The sequence below is a fragment of the Protopterus annectens genome, chromosome 11.part0, assembly GCF_019279795.1.
Source record: "Protopterus annectens isolate FY-2018-M chromosome 11.part0, PAN1.0, whole genome shotgun sequence".
NCBI classification, from domain to species: Eukaryota; Metazoa; Chordata; order Ceratodontiformes; family Protopteridae; genus Protopterus; species Protopterus annectens.
This window is the reverse complement of record NC_056745.1, coordinates 1,235,219,499-1,235,239,085: the sequence shown is the minus strand read 5'-3', so window position 1 is coordinate 1,235,239,085 and position 19,587 is coordinate 1,235,219,499.

Sequence of the window (19,587 nt, the reverse complement as noted above, 5' to 3'; positions counted from 1 at the left end):
AGAAGGACTCTGGCTAATGAAGTTAGCAGATGACTGCAAACTAGGAGCCATAGTCAAGTCCCCAAATGATGTGGACATCCTACAGAAGGGCCTCACTGAGACAGATGCCTGGTGTCAGAGCCATGGCCTCAAGCTCAGTGTCAAAAAGTGCAGTGTCATCTCCTTTGGTAAAAACTCTGTACCCATGAACTACCACATAGGCAGCAATCTACTTAACACCAAATGTGTGATAAGTGACCTTGGGACCCAGGTGGACAGTAGTCTCTCCTTTGACAGTTACATCGCAACAGTAGTGAGGAAGTCCTTCTATGTGGCACACCTCATCATAAAAGGGTTTTCATCCAGGAAAAAAGAGGTCATTGTTCCCCTCTACTTGTCACTCATTAGACCCATTATAGAGTACAATGCCCATTTTGGAATGTACCTCACAAGACATCTGCAACAGCTGGAAAGGCCACAGAAGTACCTCACAAAGAGGATTACTGGCCTCAAACAAATGCCCTACACTGACCGCCTCAAAAAACTCCAGCTTTACTTCGTAGCATATCACCTACTCTGAGGTGATCTCTGCCTAACATATAAAGCTATGTCAAACCCAGAGCTGTTGGACATGCTACACCTAAATAAATCCCAATCCCTCTGAGCTACACACTCTAGAGACCTAAACCTTGTCACCACAATAAACAGGACATGCTGGAGGGATAGATTCCTGTCCCAGAGACTTCCTATACTCTGGAACAAGCTAGCCATCTATGTCAAGTAAAGTTCTTCATTAGCACTCTACAAGAAAAATCTTGATGAGTGGATGAAAAATAGGAAATACACCCCGGGGATCACTTCTGTGTCTCTGCTGGACAGTGGCACAGGAAAATTACTTTCTTGAGTGGTGTAAGCTATGTAATTTTGCTGGCTAGTCTTTTGTAGGCCCTTGGGCCGATAGCCTAGTATCTACCTATGAACCTATGAACCTATAAGAGGGTATTCAAGCAACAGAGCAATTTCTGTTTGAGCAAGGGATGTCGCAGTCAAAAATCAGTTTGTATTCTGACTTGTTTGATATCGTGCTATCTAACAATTTCATCATGTTTAACAAAAGCTACTATCTGCAAAAGGTGGGGGTTGCAATGGGGTCACCTTGTGGGACCATTTTTGCCAATCTTGTCATGACACTATGGGAAAAGAGGCACATCCTGGATAGTCCATTTTCTAGCCAAATTGTCATATATCTTCGATACCCGGATGATATTTTTATCTTATGGAAGGGCAATCAACAGGACGTAGATGAATTTGTGCTGTATATTAATAGCACTACACATTATTTACAATTTACCCATGCCATTGATAAACAAGAAATTAATTATTGAGATGTTAATCTTAGTAAGGACATTAATAACAGGAGATTTGTTGACAAAATACACAGAAAACCCATATATTCAAATTCCTTCCTCCATTTTATGAGTTCCCATCCTTTAACTAATAAAAGAGCAGTTGTTAAGGGGCAATTGGTTTGGGCCGCTAGGGTGGTGAGTTTGGATGATGATTTTTTTTGGAGTATAGGAACCTTATGGATATGTTTGCAAGTAGAGGTTACCCGGAAGGGCTATTGAAAGAATTATTTATAGACGTTAAATTAAAAAGATATAATGGTCATTTCATCCCCACCCTTAATCGAGAAGGCTGCCCACTAGATATTCAGAGAAATCATCCTAATGTGGAAATAGATTATGCTAGTGCCTTTATTACAACATTTAGTGTGCATTTTTATGAAATCAAGGCAATAATTTAAAAAAAATGGAGGCTGATGGATGATGAGCCCTCTATTTGTAATACATTTCAGAATGGGATTAAGATGATAACAAGGAGAGGTAGGAATATTAAGAATCTAATTGAGGCATGCAATAACTTAAATAAACTATCAGGAGAAGGCATGAAAAAATGTGGGATGTGTAATTTTTGTAAGTTTATGTATCAAGGTGAGTATGTCGAAATCAATGGCAGAAAATATGTCATCCATCATAAATTGAATTGTAATTCGAAGAGGGTAGTATATGTGGCTAAGTGTAGACAATGTCCAGCCTACTACACAGGAAAGACAACAAGATCCCTCAAAGAAAGGGTATATAAACATTTGGGTCTACTTCGAATAACTGAACCGCCACTTCACCGACACCCAGAAGATCGAGATGGAACGACCGAACAGGTAGGCAATTGAAAAGGCGATATTCCGACAGCCAAAAGACCGACAACGGCAACGTGTGAGCGCGATCCGGTAAGTGTGCGATAGTGACGGATTTGGGATTGGGGAGCGGACAGGTAAGTGTACGATAGTGAGGGATTTTAGGTTAGGGTGTGGGAAAGGTGAGTGTGCGGTAGTGTCGGACTTAGGGTTCCGGTAAGGTAAGTGTGTGATAGTGACGTAGTGTAGTGTAGGGAAGGGTTGAGTGTGTTAGGGTTAGTATGCGGGTGGAGTGAGTATGCGATAGTGACGGGCTTAATGTTTTAGGGTGGGTTAAGTGAGTTAGGGTTAGGGTGCAGGTAGGGTAAGTGTGCGATAGTGACGGTGTTGAGGTTTAGGGGTGGGTTAAGTGAGTTAGGGTTAGGGTGCAGGTTGGGTGAGTGTGCGGTAGTGTCGGATGTTAGGGTTAGGGTTTAGGTTAAGGTTAGTGGATATGTTATTGTGTGCAATGTGTAGTTTACGTTTTTTGTGTCGGTGTAATGGTGTTCGTTTTTTTGAGTTGTTGGTGTTTGTCAGTGTTGTGTGTTTTCGGTTGTTTGGGGTCGGTAAAATGTGTGTCGGTGAATCGGAAGTTCGGTTATACAAAGTAGACCCAAACATTTATATGCCATAAACAAGTGTAATTTAAATAATGCACTTGCCAAACATGTACATATGTATAGTGAACATAATTTTGAATTTTGTGATATTCAGCAAGTTAAGGAACAACCTAGGGGTGGTCCATGGATGCTACACTTAGAAAAAGCTGAACTAATGTGGCAATTGCTATTGCATTCATATGGTTGGCCAGGACTCAATGACTACTGTGCAATTAATTGTTTGTGTCTTTCGGCTTTTCCCGGTTAGGGGTCGCCACAGCAGAACTCCAGTCCGCAAATGATTGGTAGTTGATTTTTATGTGCAGAGTTACCAGCCCTGACACACAACCTTCAATGAAGGTACGCCCATTCATGCATGTCTCCACTCAGAAGATGCTATAGCTGGGAATCGAACCAGACAGAATCTTACTGTGAGGCGACAACGCTACCGCAGCACCACCATAGCGGGTACTACTGTGCAATTAATAGTTTATTGAAATTAAAAGCACTGCTTAGGTAGGTCGATAGTTGTTCATGAACATAAACCTTGGTTTATGAAGTATTGATTTAGTAACAATGATTGGTATATTTACAATTATTTAATGTGTTTAATTATCGATAGATAATATATGTGTATATATATATATATATATATATATATATATATATATACACACATACACAGTTCTTATAGGAATTATGCTGCTTTACAACTAATCATATGTTTATTTTAAATTATTTTTAAACTAAATTGCATATATGTTTTCATTACATTACATTTTTGTATATATTGTATATGTATATATGTTGTTTTGATTAGAGATGTTTTTCTAGGTTACGTAGTTAATACTACTAGTTTGGTATTTTAAGGGGAAACTTTTCAAAGTGAATTATGACATCATTTCTTTTCTTGTTTAATGGGTGGGGGCAGAAGCTGTATAAGGTTATTTAAGTCACTTGTGTTTAATGGCTATTTGGTCTGATGAAGTTTGTCACTGAACAAACAAAAAGCACTTCATCTAATTAAAGTAAAAAGAAAAGAAGAATTTTGCTGGTCTCCTTGCTGTTTTTTGTTTTATTCATTTAGAAGAAAACTCAATTATGGCAGTAGAACAAAAGGGCAATAAAAGAAAGTCATATGGAACAAAGGATCATTTGTTATTAAATAAAGTCATGTTGGAGAACTGTAAAAAGGGGAAGAATTTAAGTATGGAATGGATCAACTATAAAAAGGCATTTGATAGTATCCCACATTCATGGATAAAAGAGTGCTTAACAATGTATAAGATGCACCCTACACTGATTGATTACATTACAGTGACTATGAAACAGTGGCAGACCACTTTGCAATTAAGCCATGATAATGGACAGATTATTATCCCAGGAATAACATTTCAAAGGGGGATATTCCAGGGTGACTCTCTGTCACCATTGTTATTCTGCATTGCCATTAACACATTAAGCTGTTTACTTAGTTTAGGCCATGGCTACAATTTAGCTTCTAAAAAACAACAAAGTGCAAAGACATCTCTTTGTTGATTTAAAACTGTATAGCTCATCATATCAGGATCTGAAAGCACAGCTGCAGGTTGTCAAAACTTTTTCAGTTAATATCAGAATGCCATTTGGTCTTGATAAGTGTACAAAAGCAACCTTTAAAGCAGGAAAACTGCAGCACCAGGAAAATATCAGTTTGGGAAAAAATGTGATATAAAAGAACTTGAGCAAGAGAGAGTGTATAAATATTTGGGAATTGATGAAGGATCAACAATAAAACATGAACAAATAGTAAAGAATACTTCAGAAGACTTTAATTAATCCTGAAAACAGCATTGGTGTCTAGGAACAAAATCCAAGCTATAAACCAATTTGCTCTTCCTGTCCTAATTTACAGTTTTGGACTGACTGACTGGTCCCAAAATGTGTTCGATAGATTGGATAGGAAAACAAGTAGGATGCTTCATGCTCACCAAATGATTTATAAAAATCAGTGTATACCAAGATTATATATTCCCTGTTCAGAAGGAGGGATGGGCCTCCTTGAAACTGATTACATGTAGAGATCTGCAATTGTGGGACTCCACACATATCTGCTGACCTCACAAGACCCAAATTTAGTGAAAGTTTTGAAACGTGAGGAGAATAAATCTAAGATGACTTCTCTGCTTAATTTAGCAGAAGCATATCGGTGTCAAGTAGGAATGGAAATCAAACCAGAAGTAGGTGATAATCAGGCAGCAACTGAATGTGCCAAAAAACAAAATAAATAATATAAGTGAAGGACCAGATGAAAAGGCAAGAAATGTGGAAAAGGTATAAATATAGTTGCAAGTGTAGAAAACTTCTGGAAGAATTTCATGTTGATCAAGAATTAATGCAGGAATGGTTAAGGAGAGGCGAATTCAAACCAAGAGATGAAAGGTTAATATTGCTAGCCCAAGACAGTGGGCTACATACATGTTGGTTTACAAATTCCATTGAACACTTGGGAGAAACAGACAAATGCAGGTTTGGTAAAACTGAATTGGAAACAGTTGCAGCTTCCTGCTATCAATTAGGATATTATACTTGATTAACTTTGCTGTAACTTAATAACAGGAAGGTGAATCAGCGAGGCTAGAAAACATAAAATTTCATAGACACACCTTTTGTGTTGTAATAATGTTGTTATTACTAATACAGAATCTAGCTATATAGTCCCTTTTAAAAAACTACATGCCTAAAACTGACAATTTCTGTTTGCTATCATATTTTAACAAAGACTTTACTATGGATCTACATTGTTTATGTTTAAACAGAGTTTCACTGCTTAACATCCTCTGTACTAATACAATAAAATTTTCATAGTCCTAGAGGGCACTTTTGAAATAGCCCTTTTAAACTTTTCAAAAGCTGATATTTCTGTCATTTTACATTTAGTATGATGTCAATGATGATGTAACCATAATTGAAGTGTATGATTTATATTGCATAATTACATTTTACTGTTTTGTTAAGAGAACATATCCACTTATGAACATTTTTACCTTATATATCATATCTCTCAACTATCCCTGATTTTGAAGAACATTTTTGATTTTGCCTTATATTACTGTCTTGTTCCTCATAAATTTTAGCTTTTTTGGTAAACCACTGAGGAATACGGTCAATCAATAATGCCAGACATTAGAATTCTATACTTACTATTGTTTAGAAAATGGATATTAATGCAAAATCTGTTTTTCTAACTATCTACATGAATTAGAGTAATCCTTAAACATTGTCTCTAATTTTGGGCCTTTGTCTCATCATTATTTTTGGTTTTATCCTTGATTCTTGAGAAAAGAAGTTTTGAGTTAAGGTCTTACAAGTAACAATAGCTTAAGATAACAGTGTTTTTTTATTTTTATTATTGTCCTGATTTTCTGTACCATCTGTGCTCATGAAGGCTTTTAAAGGTTTGCCATTTAACTGTGTTGAGGAGATTCTGTCCAGGTCATTATGGTTCCATCCATCCTGGTGGGTATACTAGTGGAAGGCCATAAGGTAGTAGCTTGATAAATTGAACTGCTCTTGGAATCTCCATGGACATTGCAATCATCCGTTTTTATGCGACTGTTGCAGCAATGGTCTGAAGCAAATGCTCGATGGTCATCATCTTGGCAGAGGAACAAGCACCATTGCACTCCATCAAACTCCCAGCCCACACCAAAAGATTACTGTTATATCCAAATTAAGAAAAATGTTTAACTAATGACCATTTAGGCACAAAAGTTTGTAACAAAAGATCCTTTTTGGCATGGAAAAATGGTGTCAAATATGCCACCATTGTGTCAAATATGCCTGTTGTACCCAGCAATGCAGTATGAAATAAAACATCAAATACAACTAGTCTAAGAAATTATATGTTTTAATAAACAGAAAAAAAGTTGTGCAGTCCCTTCTTTGGTGCAGACAGTTTAACAAAATGTTTTATAATCTCTCCATTCGGTTCCAAGATGATTTTATGCAGCTTCTTTCAGTTCGGAGTCTTAGCAGAAATATCTTGGCTACTTCAAGTTATTTCAAGGTGTCCTTTCTTTGCTACAGCTCATTCTTTATTTAACACCTTTATTGAATTATCACTTGTTTCATAGGTACATTTAAATTTATATACAAGTAAGTAAACTGTATTAATAAGTTAAAAATAACAAACATTATGTTTCACATATATTGCTAAATATAACCTAAGCAACATTACATAAATTATTCAATTCCTGCCCTGTTTTTTAATCACAAAATATCTTTACTAAACCATCATCTTATGACATAGCAAATTATGCACATTAAGTAAGTTGATTGCTTGTTAACTCTCTGTTGGAAGCTTTCTGAATATAGCAAAAAAAGCATATCTCTTTCCTCTACCTTAAAAGAAACACATAAAAAAAAATACTTCTTGTGCAATAATATTTACTGTATTTATACAATATTCATTAGTTACAAAAAATATGTGCAGCAATATTATCAACAGTGTTTTGACATAATATAGAAAGAGAACTACCTCAATATGTTGCACAACCAAAAAAAAAAAAAAAAATGAGATGCCAAGTATATAATCAATACTACAACAATTAACTTGGTGTCTGCATGATTTCCTAGTCTAATTAGAATAAAAACCTAATTTAATTACTTAGTCTTCCACAAATCTAATGCTGTCTGGAACAAAACACCAATAATCCTTTGAAAGAGATAGATCCTGAGAAATTTATATATAACTATATTTAATATATATATATATATATATATATATATATATATATATATATATATGTGTGTGTGTGTGTGTGTCTGTGTGTGTGTGTGTGTGTGTGTGTGTGTGTGTGTGTGTGTGAGTGTGTGTGTGTGTGTGTATGCGGGTGTATATATATATATATATATATATATATAGTTGGCATTTTAAGTAAATATACACTGTGACTTAGCATTGCTACCTTATAGCAAGAGGCTCTGCAGTTCGATTATCAGCTGGGCTGCCTTTTGTGCAGAGTCTGCATGTCCACCATGTGTTCACATGGGTTTACTCCGGTTGCTCCACTTTCTTCACATATTCAAAAGACATGCAGTAGGTGGATTGGACACTCTGAATTGGCCATAGGTGTGAGTGTGCATGTGAATGTGTGGTATGTAAGAACAACCATGGTAGGGATAGTCACCTGGTGGTGTGAACCTTGGCTCTAGATGATTGTCACAGTTGAAGTGACACCCTGACCCCATGTTCAAAAATAGGAAAAGAGGTTGTAGATAGATGGATACAATGTGAATTAATGCATATATTTTATTTTCTGAGGTTAATAAAACAACTGAAGAAGATAAAGGGACAAAAAAAAGAAAGAAAAAGACAAAGAAAATGTATTTCTGATCGTATATGGATTTCCTTTGCCTTCATGTTTCTTATTTTATATATATATATATATATATATATATATATATATATATATATATATATATATATTTTTTTTTTAATTTTGTGCTTGCAGTGTTTAAAATTGTTAGATGTATTAAGAAGCATGTTACAATTCGCTGCAAAAGAAAATCACTAATATAAATCATTTTATTTCATAGTTGAAATTGAACAAAATTTTCATGATCAACATATAATTCAAAATTTTTTACCAATACTATGACATACTTGAATGCATGATTTATGTATAGTCCATGTTAGTAATCTAGTTATTCAATTGTTCTGCTCTAAAGACAAATGACAATGCCATTCTGAAATAAATAAAGACACATGCCTGTATGTATATATATATATATATATATATATATATATATATATATATATATATATATATATATATATATATATATATATATATATATATATATATATTATATATATATATATATATATATATATATATATATATATATATATTATATATATATATATGTATATAAAGTTTCATCTAAGAAACTTTTTTTCTACTCACAATGTAAAATACATTTAACCAAGTCACATTTCATCTAAAATTTTATATTCAGCAAATACTCCTCCATTATTTTCTTTGCAGGGAGCAGGTTCCCATGTACCGTTACAGCCCCTTGCTTAAATATATTAATGTCACAGTCACACAACACAGATAAAAGTGAAAATACCACACAAATTGAATGACAGTTGATGCACAAGACAAACTTGAAGACATGGGGGTGCAACATGTTTGTGGGCATCAACAAGGTACATGGGACACTACACTAATTTACCTTGTGATTCCTGCTATTCTAACCACACAAGCATTGATAACCTAATAGCCTACTACACTTTTCAAGCAAATGTTCTTTGCTTCAGATTAAATGTTTAGATATTTGTGATTAGACGCAATGAGTCTTAATCAAACATTCCATGTCTATATGCATGCAGCAGAAACTATAGGCAACTTTTACACAATAGAACAGGACTCAGCAACTACACATTTAGTTACAAAGCAAAGCAATGCATCACAACAAATCAGCCAACTGTCTAAGTTTGTAAGAGGAATATTAAAAACTTGTCCCTATTTTTGAGCCTGAGTCCCACTTTTATAAATGGCTTTGTCTAGATTTCTTTATCTATCAGGTTGAGAGGTATGGGCACCACATAGCATTGTAATACCAATACAACACAAACTGTCTGAGAACCATAGCAGACATATGGGGTGCAGTGCTAGACATCCTGCAAAACATGTACAGTCAGAGATGTTACGTCTGTAACCCTGTGTGTGGTGTTACATCTTGTACCCAGTAACAACATACCTTCAACTACATAGAGTAGCAACTGTGGACAAAGCCAGGAACAGGAGTGGGACAAAGGCCCACATATAAGAAAAGGATGATCTACTGGCCAGACAAATGTAGAAAGTGCAAAGTAGAACAGGTCATGCAGTAGCATGAATTCCCTGCTGTGTATGGAGTCAGTAACTGAAATTTTTGTCAGCAGTTCCTCAGGTCAATCTATAATGATCTGCCACTGATGCACCAGGAAATCACAATGCTATGTAAAACATACCAGACATATGACGCAAAACCCCATTCAGTCTAATGCAATCTGTACATGTCCTAGGTATGAGTCAGATATTACAGCCAGTACACAGCTAGGGAATCCCCTGGGCATTATATCAGGGAGGTGCTGGAATGTTTAATCAGGTGCAGCAGCCAATTGGCTGTAGCACACAAAATCCTGGAGTGGAGTACAGGTAGGTCTGGTGTGGAGTCCCCTTGTAAGTACTGACAGTCACACTGGGCATGCTCCTACATTTATCTAATTTCAGCCTATGTCTGAAGCCTCATATGCTTATAGAACTGAGATGTCAATATGTCTCTTTGCATACAGACAGCTACATATACCTGCCTCTCCCTATCCCCATCTGGCATTATTACCTTTATCTATCAGTATGTGGCACATATAAGATATATATATCTATATATATCTATCTATATATATATATATATATATATATATATATATATATCTATATATATATATATATATATATATATATATATATATATATATATATCTTATAGGTAATTAATATATATATATATATATATATATATATATATATCTAGAGAGACAAGAGAGAGGGGGGGAGAGACACACACACACACACACACACACACACACACACACACACACACACACACACACACACACACACACACAGACACACACACACACACACACACACACACACACACACACACACACACACACACACACACAAAAGTATAGAGTGATGTATTGATGCAGCCAGTTGTACACTGATTGTTACCAGTGGCGCATGTAACTAGTACGGTGAGCTCTAGTGTGTAACAGTAGGTAGGGGTTATAATCTCACATCAGCCACCTTGTGTGTATGTGTAGATATTCAACATACAGCAGTGTACATATGCCCAACAGGCCTATGTCTGTGCAATGGTCAATCATTTTATGTCCTTGTGACTAGTGTCCTCCACAACAGGGGATTCCCTGTCAACAGCTGCTGATATCATTCACCCCAACAGCTGTGCCAGACACTCTCCAAACACATAAGGCCCCATGGTGCGTGCAATATGTACATAGTACTGTACTCTATACAACTAGATAGGTAGTGGTTCTACTCCCCAGAATGGCAACTCTGTGAGTGTGTCTGTGCGCAACTATATCCCCTTGCAGCAGTGTATTTGTCCTGCCTATGTGTGTGAAAGTCTACTTTGCTTAATAGAAAACACATTTCACTGAAATTCATTTGGTCAAAGCCTCATTTCACTGAAAATGAGTTGCCTGAATACAATTCACTGAAAGTTCACTTTACTGAAAACTCATTTGACTGAAACTTATTTTGTCTAAAAAGGTATATGACCTGTTCCCAACTGTAGTGTGATCCGGGAGTTAGTATATATAGTAAGGGGGGGTGGGGCATAGCCCCCCACCTATTTTAACTGTTGTAAACCATAGACATGGATTCTTAGAAGTCAAATGAATAACTCTTTCCAGAAAAAAATGTATACCCAAATTATGTGGGGGGGGGGGCTACACCCCCCACACTCCCCTCTAACTATATATACTAACTCCAGGATCACACTACAGTGGGGAACAGGGCATATACCTGTTTAGATGAAATAAGTTTCAGTGAAGTGAGCTTTCAGTGAATTGCTCTCAGCGAATTCATTTTCAGTGAAATAAGGCTTCGATGAAATGAGTTTCAGTGAAATGTGTTTTCTGTCAAACAAAGCAGACCTGTGTGTGCAATGTTAATACATTTTAAGGACTGTGCCTACCTGTTAACCCCCACATTGGCTTACTTTACAGGTCCTGTTGATGATGTCATCCAGCTTAGAAGCACAGTTAGACACTTTCCAAACACATAAGCTCAGTGGAACATGTGATAAGTACATAATACTGTATTATATACGAGGTAGATATGGGTTCTACCCCCAACAATGGCAGCTCTGTAAGTGCATGTGTAAGTATATCCCCTTGCAGCAGTGTGTCTGTCTTGCTTATGTGTGTGGCATGCTAATACATTTTAAGGCCCATGCCTGCCTGTTAACCCCCACATTGACTAACTTTACAGGGCCTACTGATGTCATCCACCTTAGAAGCACAATTAGACACTCTCTAGAGACATAAGCTCTGTGGCGCATGCAATAAGCATATAGTACTATATTAGATATAACTAGACAGGTAGGGTTTCTAATCTCAAACCTGGTAACTCTGTGTGTGTGTGTCGATGGGTGTATATAAGCATATCCCCTCACAATAGTGAGGCTATCTTGCCTGTGTGTGTGCAATGGTTATACAGATTTAAGGGCCTATGAATCCCCACATTGGCAACTATTTCAGGGTCTACTGATGTCATCCACCTTAGATGTGCAGTTAGGCAATCTCCAAGCACATACGCTCTGTGGTACAAGCAATATGCATGTTCATAGGTTCATAGGTAGGTACTAGGCTATCTGCCCAATGGCATTTATAAGCCTAGCCAGAGTGTGTCAGCTATTGACGCCCCATTGATTAATTAACTGAGCCTCTGTCAAGAAGAGCCAATGAAGTGATCCCAGGGGTGTATTTTCTGTTACCCATCCAATCATCAAGGTTTCTCTTGAAGAGTGTTAGTGAGGTGCTCTGCCTAATGTAGTTAGGAATTTTGTTCCAAAGCATGGGGAGTCTCTGTGACAGGAATCTATCCCTCAAGCATGTTCTATTTATTGTTGTGGTGAGGTTTAGCTCACTAGAGCGAGTGGCTCACAGTGACTTGGATTTCTTTAGGTGGAGCATGTCCATCAATTCTGAATTGGACATGGCTGTATAAGTCAGGCAGAGATCACCTTTGAGTAAGTGATATGCCACTGAGTACAGCTGGAGTTTTTCCAGTCAGGCTGCATAGGACATATTTTTGAGGCCAGTAATCTTCTTGGTGAGGTACTTTTGTGGTCTTTCCAGCTGTTGGAAGTGTCTTGTGAGATACATCCCAAATGGGGCATCATAATCTATGATGGGTCTGATGAGTGACGAGTAGAGGGGCACTATAACCTCTTTATTTCTAGATGCAAACCCTTTAGTAATTAGATGGGCTACACAGAATAATTTCCTAACTACTTTGGCAATATGATTGTCAAAGGAGAGATTACTATCTACCTGGGTCCCCAGATCTCTTATTACCTCTTCTGTACTAAGGGGGCTGTCACCTATGGTAATTCATGGGTGTTTTGTTTTTCCCAAATGGGATGACTATGCATTTTTTGGCATTTAGCTTGAGACCATGACTTTGACACCAGGTGTCCGTCTCAGTAAAACCCTTTTAGAGAATATCCGTGTCAGCTGGAGAGTCAATTATGGCTCCCAGTTTGCAGCCATAGTCCTCTTGTGTTTGCCTGTACTTCTGAGAAGTATATGCCGAGCAGAAGGGGTCCCAGGACTGTGCCTTGTGAGACACCACTTGTGACTGGTTTAGAGTCAGAGAAAACGAGGCACGCACAGAAGACAATGGTGCTCGGTCCAAACCATGAACATAGAAACAAAAAGTTTAGAGTCAGACCTGGAGCCCGCTATTCTTACCATGTGAGTTCTGTCTGTAAGCCAGTTGGCAAACCATCTCGTGATGTAGGGGTTTATGTTCAGGCTGGTGAGTTTTTCTATAATTCCTGAATGGGGAATGGTGTCAAAAGCCTTGGCGAGGTCAAGGCAGGCTGTGTGAACTACCTTCCCCTCATCTATGGCCTTGGTGACTGTCTCGAAGAAGTCAACCAGGTTTAGTAGGCACGATCTGCCCTTAACAAAGTCGAACTAGGTCAGGTCAAGTGTTTGGAAGTTCCCAATGTCTTTGTTAATGAGTTCCATGATGATGCGCTCCATAGCCTTGCAGACCAGGCTAGTCAGGCTTATGGGGTGATAGTTACCAGGGTCAGTTGTGGCCCCTCCTTTGTGAAGCAGAATAACCATTGCTGTGGGCCATTCTATGGGCACGTAGCCTGTGGAGAGGCTGAGGTTGAACAGTATGTTTTGGTGGGGGGTTAGTTTGTTCTGTAGTTCATGCAAGACACAGCCTGGGACACCATCTGGCCCCATTGACACTGTGCTTTTGGCTTTTGAAAGGGCTGTTTTCACCTGTGCGTCTGTGATTTCTGGGACACTACACTTTTCCGGTACTGTTGTGGGCCCTTTTGGGGGTGAGAGGAAGGTGAAGTTTGCACTGAAACTATCTGCTAGGATGTTGGCAATATCAGTGGGTTCAGTATATTTTGTGCTATTTTGCACTAGCTCAGAGCATATCTGCAAGTTGCCACTTAGATTCTTGACATAGTTAAAGAAGGTTTTGTGGTTATTTTTTGAATCCTTGGCTATTTTTCTTTCGAAGTTAGCCTTGGAGGATTTTATGAGGGATCTTAGTTTCTTACTGATACTGATCAGGGATGTCTTTCCTTGTTGGGATTTGCTTTTTTTCTGAACTAGTTTCCTCCTTCTATTGTATAGCCTGTTTATGGCAGGGGTCCACCAGACTGGTTTCTTTCTCTTAGGGGAGTGAGTCTTGGTTTTGCTAGGGATGGCACGATCCCTAGTTCCTGCATCTTGGACACTGTTATCCTTTAGTGTGGGGGCTGTGAAAGTTACCACCTCTGTCTTAAGTAAGGTGAAGTTTGCTATAGAAAAGTTTTTCACTGTGGTTTCCTTGGTTGGAGGTGGTGGTGTGGTGTGGATACGCAGAGTGATTAGTTTATGGTCTGATCTAACCAGTGATGGGCTGACCTTCGGTGTGGAACCCCTTTCGCCCATGTTGGTGATGACCAGGTTCAATATGTTTTCACCTCTGGTAGGGGAGTTTACAAGCTGATCCAGGGCATTTGAGTTGATAAAGTCCAGGAAGCGCTGGACCTGGGAGTTTGTACTTGAGTAGTTTTCCCAGTTAACGGTAGGGTAATTGAAATTGCCCAATATCAGGGTGTTCGGTAAGACCTTCATTTTTTCCAGTGTCTCCAGAAAGGTGGACTGGTGGTCATGGGTCATGGAGGGTGATCTGTAGCAGGCCACAATTTGCATTGCAGATTTGCCTGATGTTAGTTGCACATGGATGATCTCGGAGGTATCATGCTGCACCACTAACCTAGAAGAGTAGGTATCCTTGATGAATATGGATACACCCCCTCCTTTTGTGTTTCAGTCCATGTTCTGTGGCTGAAATGTGTGGTATGAGTTGTAGCCCGGTAGTGCTGGGGTGATCTGTGGAGCCTTGAACCACGTTTCAGTTACAGCACAGATGTCAACATTCTCCATACTGAGGAGTGCTTCGAGTGCATGCATTTTGAGATTTAAACTCCTGGCTTTGAGTAGCATAACCCTCATTTTTTTATTTGTGCTGTTTACGGAGGTGGGTTTGACTTTTGAGCCTTGCCTAAAAAAGGCACTATGAGGGCAGCAAGAGCCTTGGCCAGTATTTGAAAGCCTAGGGGTGACAGGTGCAAGCCGTCTCCTGTGAAGCAACGAGGCATGTCGAGCATTTCATCCCAGGCTGACAGACACTGGATCCCCTTTGAATGACACCAGAAGCTTAGCCAATTGTTGAAATTTATCATTTTTTTCTTTATACTACAGTATCATTCTTGGTGAGGGCAGGATGCTACTCAGGGTCAGGGTCATACCCGCCTGGGCTACATGATCAGAGAGCTCTTCCATGTCTCTTTTCATGTAGTCCAGGGAGGTACGTCTCAGGTTGTCTCAGGTCATGTAGCACTATAATAGATATAACTAGATAGACAGAGGTTCTAATCTCAAAACTGATAACTCTGTGATTATATGTGTGTATATAAACCTATCCCTCACAGCAGTCTAGCTTTCTTTTATGTGGGTTTGTGGGTGTGTGTGTGTGTGTGTGTGTGTGTGTGTGTGTGTGTGTGTGTGTGTGTGTGTGTGTGTGTGTGTGTGTGTGTGTGTGTGTGTGTGTGTGTGTGTGTGTGTGTGTGTGTGTGTGTGTGTGTGTGTGTGTGTGTGTGTGTGTGTGTGTGTGTGTGTGTGTGTGCATGTGTGTGTGCACACGTTCACGCACGATGGCTATACCATTTCAAGGGCATGCGCCACCTGTTAACAACCCCATTATCAACCTATTCTGGGCCTACTGATGCCATCCACCTTAGATGCACAGTTAGTCTCCAAAAGCAGTAACTCCATAGCACATGTGATAAGTATGTAGTATTGTAATGTATGTAACTAGATAGGTAGGGGTTCTAATCTCAAAACAGTCAACTCTGTAAAGCCTGTCAAAACCTGTTAAGCCCCCCCATTGGCAAGCATGCCTGTGTTTTGTGTGTGTGTGGGTGTGTGTGTGTGTGTGTGTGTGTGTGTGTGTGTGTGTGTGTGTGTGTGTGTGTGTGTGTGTGTGAGTGTGTGTGCATTCAATGGTTATACAATTTTAAGGGCCTATGCAAACCTGTTAACTCCCCCATTGGCAACCTTTACAGTGCCTGCAGATGTCATTCACCTGACCAGTAGTGGCAGACACTCCAAAAACACATAAGTTCCGTGGTGCATGCTATACGAATGTAGTACTATAATTTGTACAACTAAACAGGTAGAGGTTTTACTCTCAACAAGGGCAGTTTATGAGTGTGTGTATGTGTGTGTGTGTGTGTGTGTGTGTGTGTGTGTGTGTGTGTGTGTGTGTGTGTGTGTGTGTGTGTATGTATATCCTCTTGTAGCAGTGAGAGTGCTAAATCCACAAAGCAGGAAACCAAAGTCCAGTCCACACAAACAGTATTTATTGAGCTCTTTCATCTCTTGAATAGAAACTTCATCAGAATAATACAACATATTACCCAACAGCTGTATATATACAATTCCAAGAAGTTAATTAACATTAATTAAGTAATTGAAAAAATAATGCCCTTAAAGAAACATTTTTAAAGAGCCACGCACATTATTTAGCACTCCAACTTGAAATAGTACAGTCGAAAAAATATATATATGAAATACATAAAGGAAAATGTATAAAATAGATATAAAAACATATATTAGATTAAAAATAGGCCAAGAAAAATATATACATATATACATATAAAAATGTACTACAATTTTCTATGCTGACCTAAAATTCGTATCTATAAATGTCATATAAAAAAATTGTGCCTTAAGCCTAAGAACAGAGCTGATGGATACTGCTCTATTAAGTCCTGGAGCTTCTGACGCATTAGTCCTAATTTGCCATCTAAGCTCTGACAATTCTAAAAAATCATTAAGTGGCCCTCCTCTTTCTCCCATTTTAACCTGTTCTATAATAATGAATTTAAACCCATGTCCTTCCAGCTCTGTTCTTAGGCTTAAGGCACAATTTTTTATATGGCATTTATAGATACAAATTTTAGGCCAGCATGGCAAATTGTAGTACATTTATATATATATATATATATATATATATATATATATATATATATATATATATATATTTCTTGACCTATTTCTAATCTAATATATATTTTTATATCTATTTTATATATTTTCCTTCATGTATTTCATATATATTTTTTGACTGTACTATTACAAGTTGGAGTGCTAAATAATGTGTGTGGCTCTTTAAAAATGTTTCTTTAAGGGCATTATTTTATCAATTAGTTAGTTGTTAATTAACTTTTTGGAATTTTATATATAAGGCTGTTAGGTAATATGTAGTATTATTCTGATGAAGTTTCTATTCAAGAGATGAAAGTGCTCAATAAATACTGCTTGTGTGGACTGGACCTTGGTGTCTTGCTTTGTGGATTTATCAGTTTGTGTGGAGCTGTGGTGTTATCAGCAGTGTGACTGTGTTAGAGTTACCACCTGTCCCACTGTGCAACTTGCAGTCCATGTTTTGCCAGGTGTGTCCTGTGAAAACAAGTAAAACAATGCAAATGTCCTGAGAATGGACAACAAACATTTCCAATATTTTTATAAGAGTTACATAAAACAGTCATTTTACATCAGAAATACCTAAATGTTATAAAAATTAGCATAATATAGGCAAATGCTATAAAATAAGCTGTTATACTGGCAAAAATTTTAAAGTTCTGTCCTTTGCACTCACTATGGGTATGGTTTGTCCTGCCAACTCTCACGTTACTACAAAAAGTGTCCCACATTGGGCATTATGCATCTAGGCATGAATGCTACCCACCAGCACCTACATTTGTAAGTAATGACCAAGTGTCTGGATGACTGCAGGTTGGGTGCTGTCTGTCATTGACTCCCCAAATGATGTTAACATCTTGCAAGAGGGTCTTACATCAACTATGGGCTGCTGCCAAGGTCTTGACCTCAAGCTAAAAGCAAAAAATGTTCCATCATACCATTCGGCAAAGACTTGGCACCACTGTTTACAACATCAATGGCAAACCCCTAAACACACAACCTGTGTTGAGAGACCTGGTTACTCAGGTTGATAATATCACATCCAACCATTATGTAGTGGCAGAGGTCAGAAAATCCTTGTACATGGTTCATTCCATAGATACAGGGATTGCATCCAGAAAAAAGGTGGTCATTACCTCTCTATAGTCCTCATTCTGTTGACCAATATTTTAGTACAACGAGATGTTGGTATGGCATGTAGCAATTCAGACATCTACACCAACTGGAAAGGCCATGAAAATACCTCCCAAAGGTAATCCATAGCCTACAACATCTGTCCCATGTAGATAGGCTCAAATCACTATTGCTCCACTTGGTATTGGACAGGCTGCTCAGAGGTGGGCTGGTATCATGCCTACAAGGCAATGTTGGACCCTGCCCTATTACCCCTGTCCTATAGCCATAAGTCTAACTCCTCATGCATTTCCTACATGACAGGCCTAAATCTGATATGCAACATCAACACCACCTGCTGGAGAGACAATTTTGTTTCCCAGAGGCTGCCCTGTCTCAGGAATACACTTCCCATACATTCCAAACAGAGTATCATGCTGACTCACTTCAAGCGCAACCGTGATGAGTGGATGGGAAACCACAAATCTGTTCCAGGGGTCCCACCTGTGGCCCTCATTGACAGGGGCAACAGGTGCTGACTGATGTTTCATTTTGGGGATAACCTAATGGCTAGGCTTATAAGGTTCCCAGGCCATTAGTCTAGTAACCAGCTATGATCCTATAAACCTATGATCCAAATGAAATCTTAGATGACATGTATCAAGAGTAGTATGCTGTGCCATGGGGTATACATGCAGGATTACAATGTCTGCCCCCATTGTCCCTGATACACTGTTCTACACATACACACCTAGGTAACCATGCACATACACAGCAGTATCTTGGCAAAGCCACATTTCTGCATTGCCACTATGCCATCCTGAGCCACTGTATTGGCACCAGGTCTCCATGGCATAGACACACAGACCCCCACAACAGCAACGGAAAAACATCTGGGAGACAACAGTCAGTCAACAATACTACCACCAATGCAGTATCATTGAATAAAGATACATACACTTTGATGTGTACTCATGACACATGCCAGCAGACAGCACCTTACAGGGCATAACACTACTGCACTACAAACTGTCATTAAATGTACTATAGTCACCCTGTGCATCAGACACATATTTGCATGTCCCTGCATTGATAGTATGAATGACAAGGATGTGGCACAGGTATCATCACATGCACAGGGTGTGGTGTGGGGTTGCCAAAGGCCTAGGCTGTGCCACACAGTTGACATTTTGTGTATGTGTGTGTCTGGAGAGGTGCTGGTCAGATGGGCCATGGAGATGAGCTGTGTGTGTGTGTGTGTGTGTGTGTGTGTCCATTGTTTTTTTCCCCAACATCTTTATTAAATT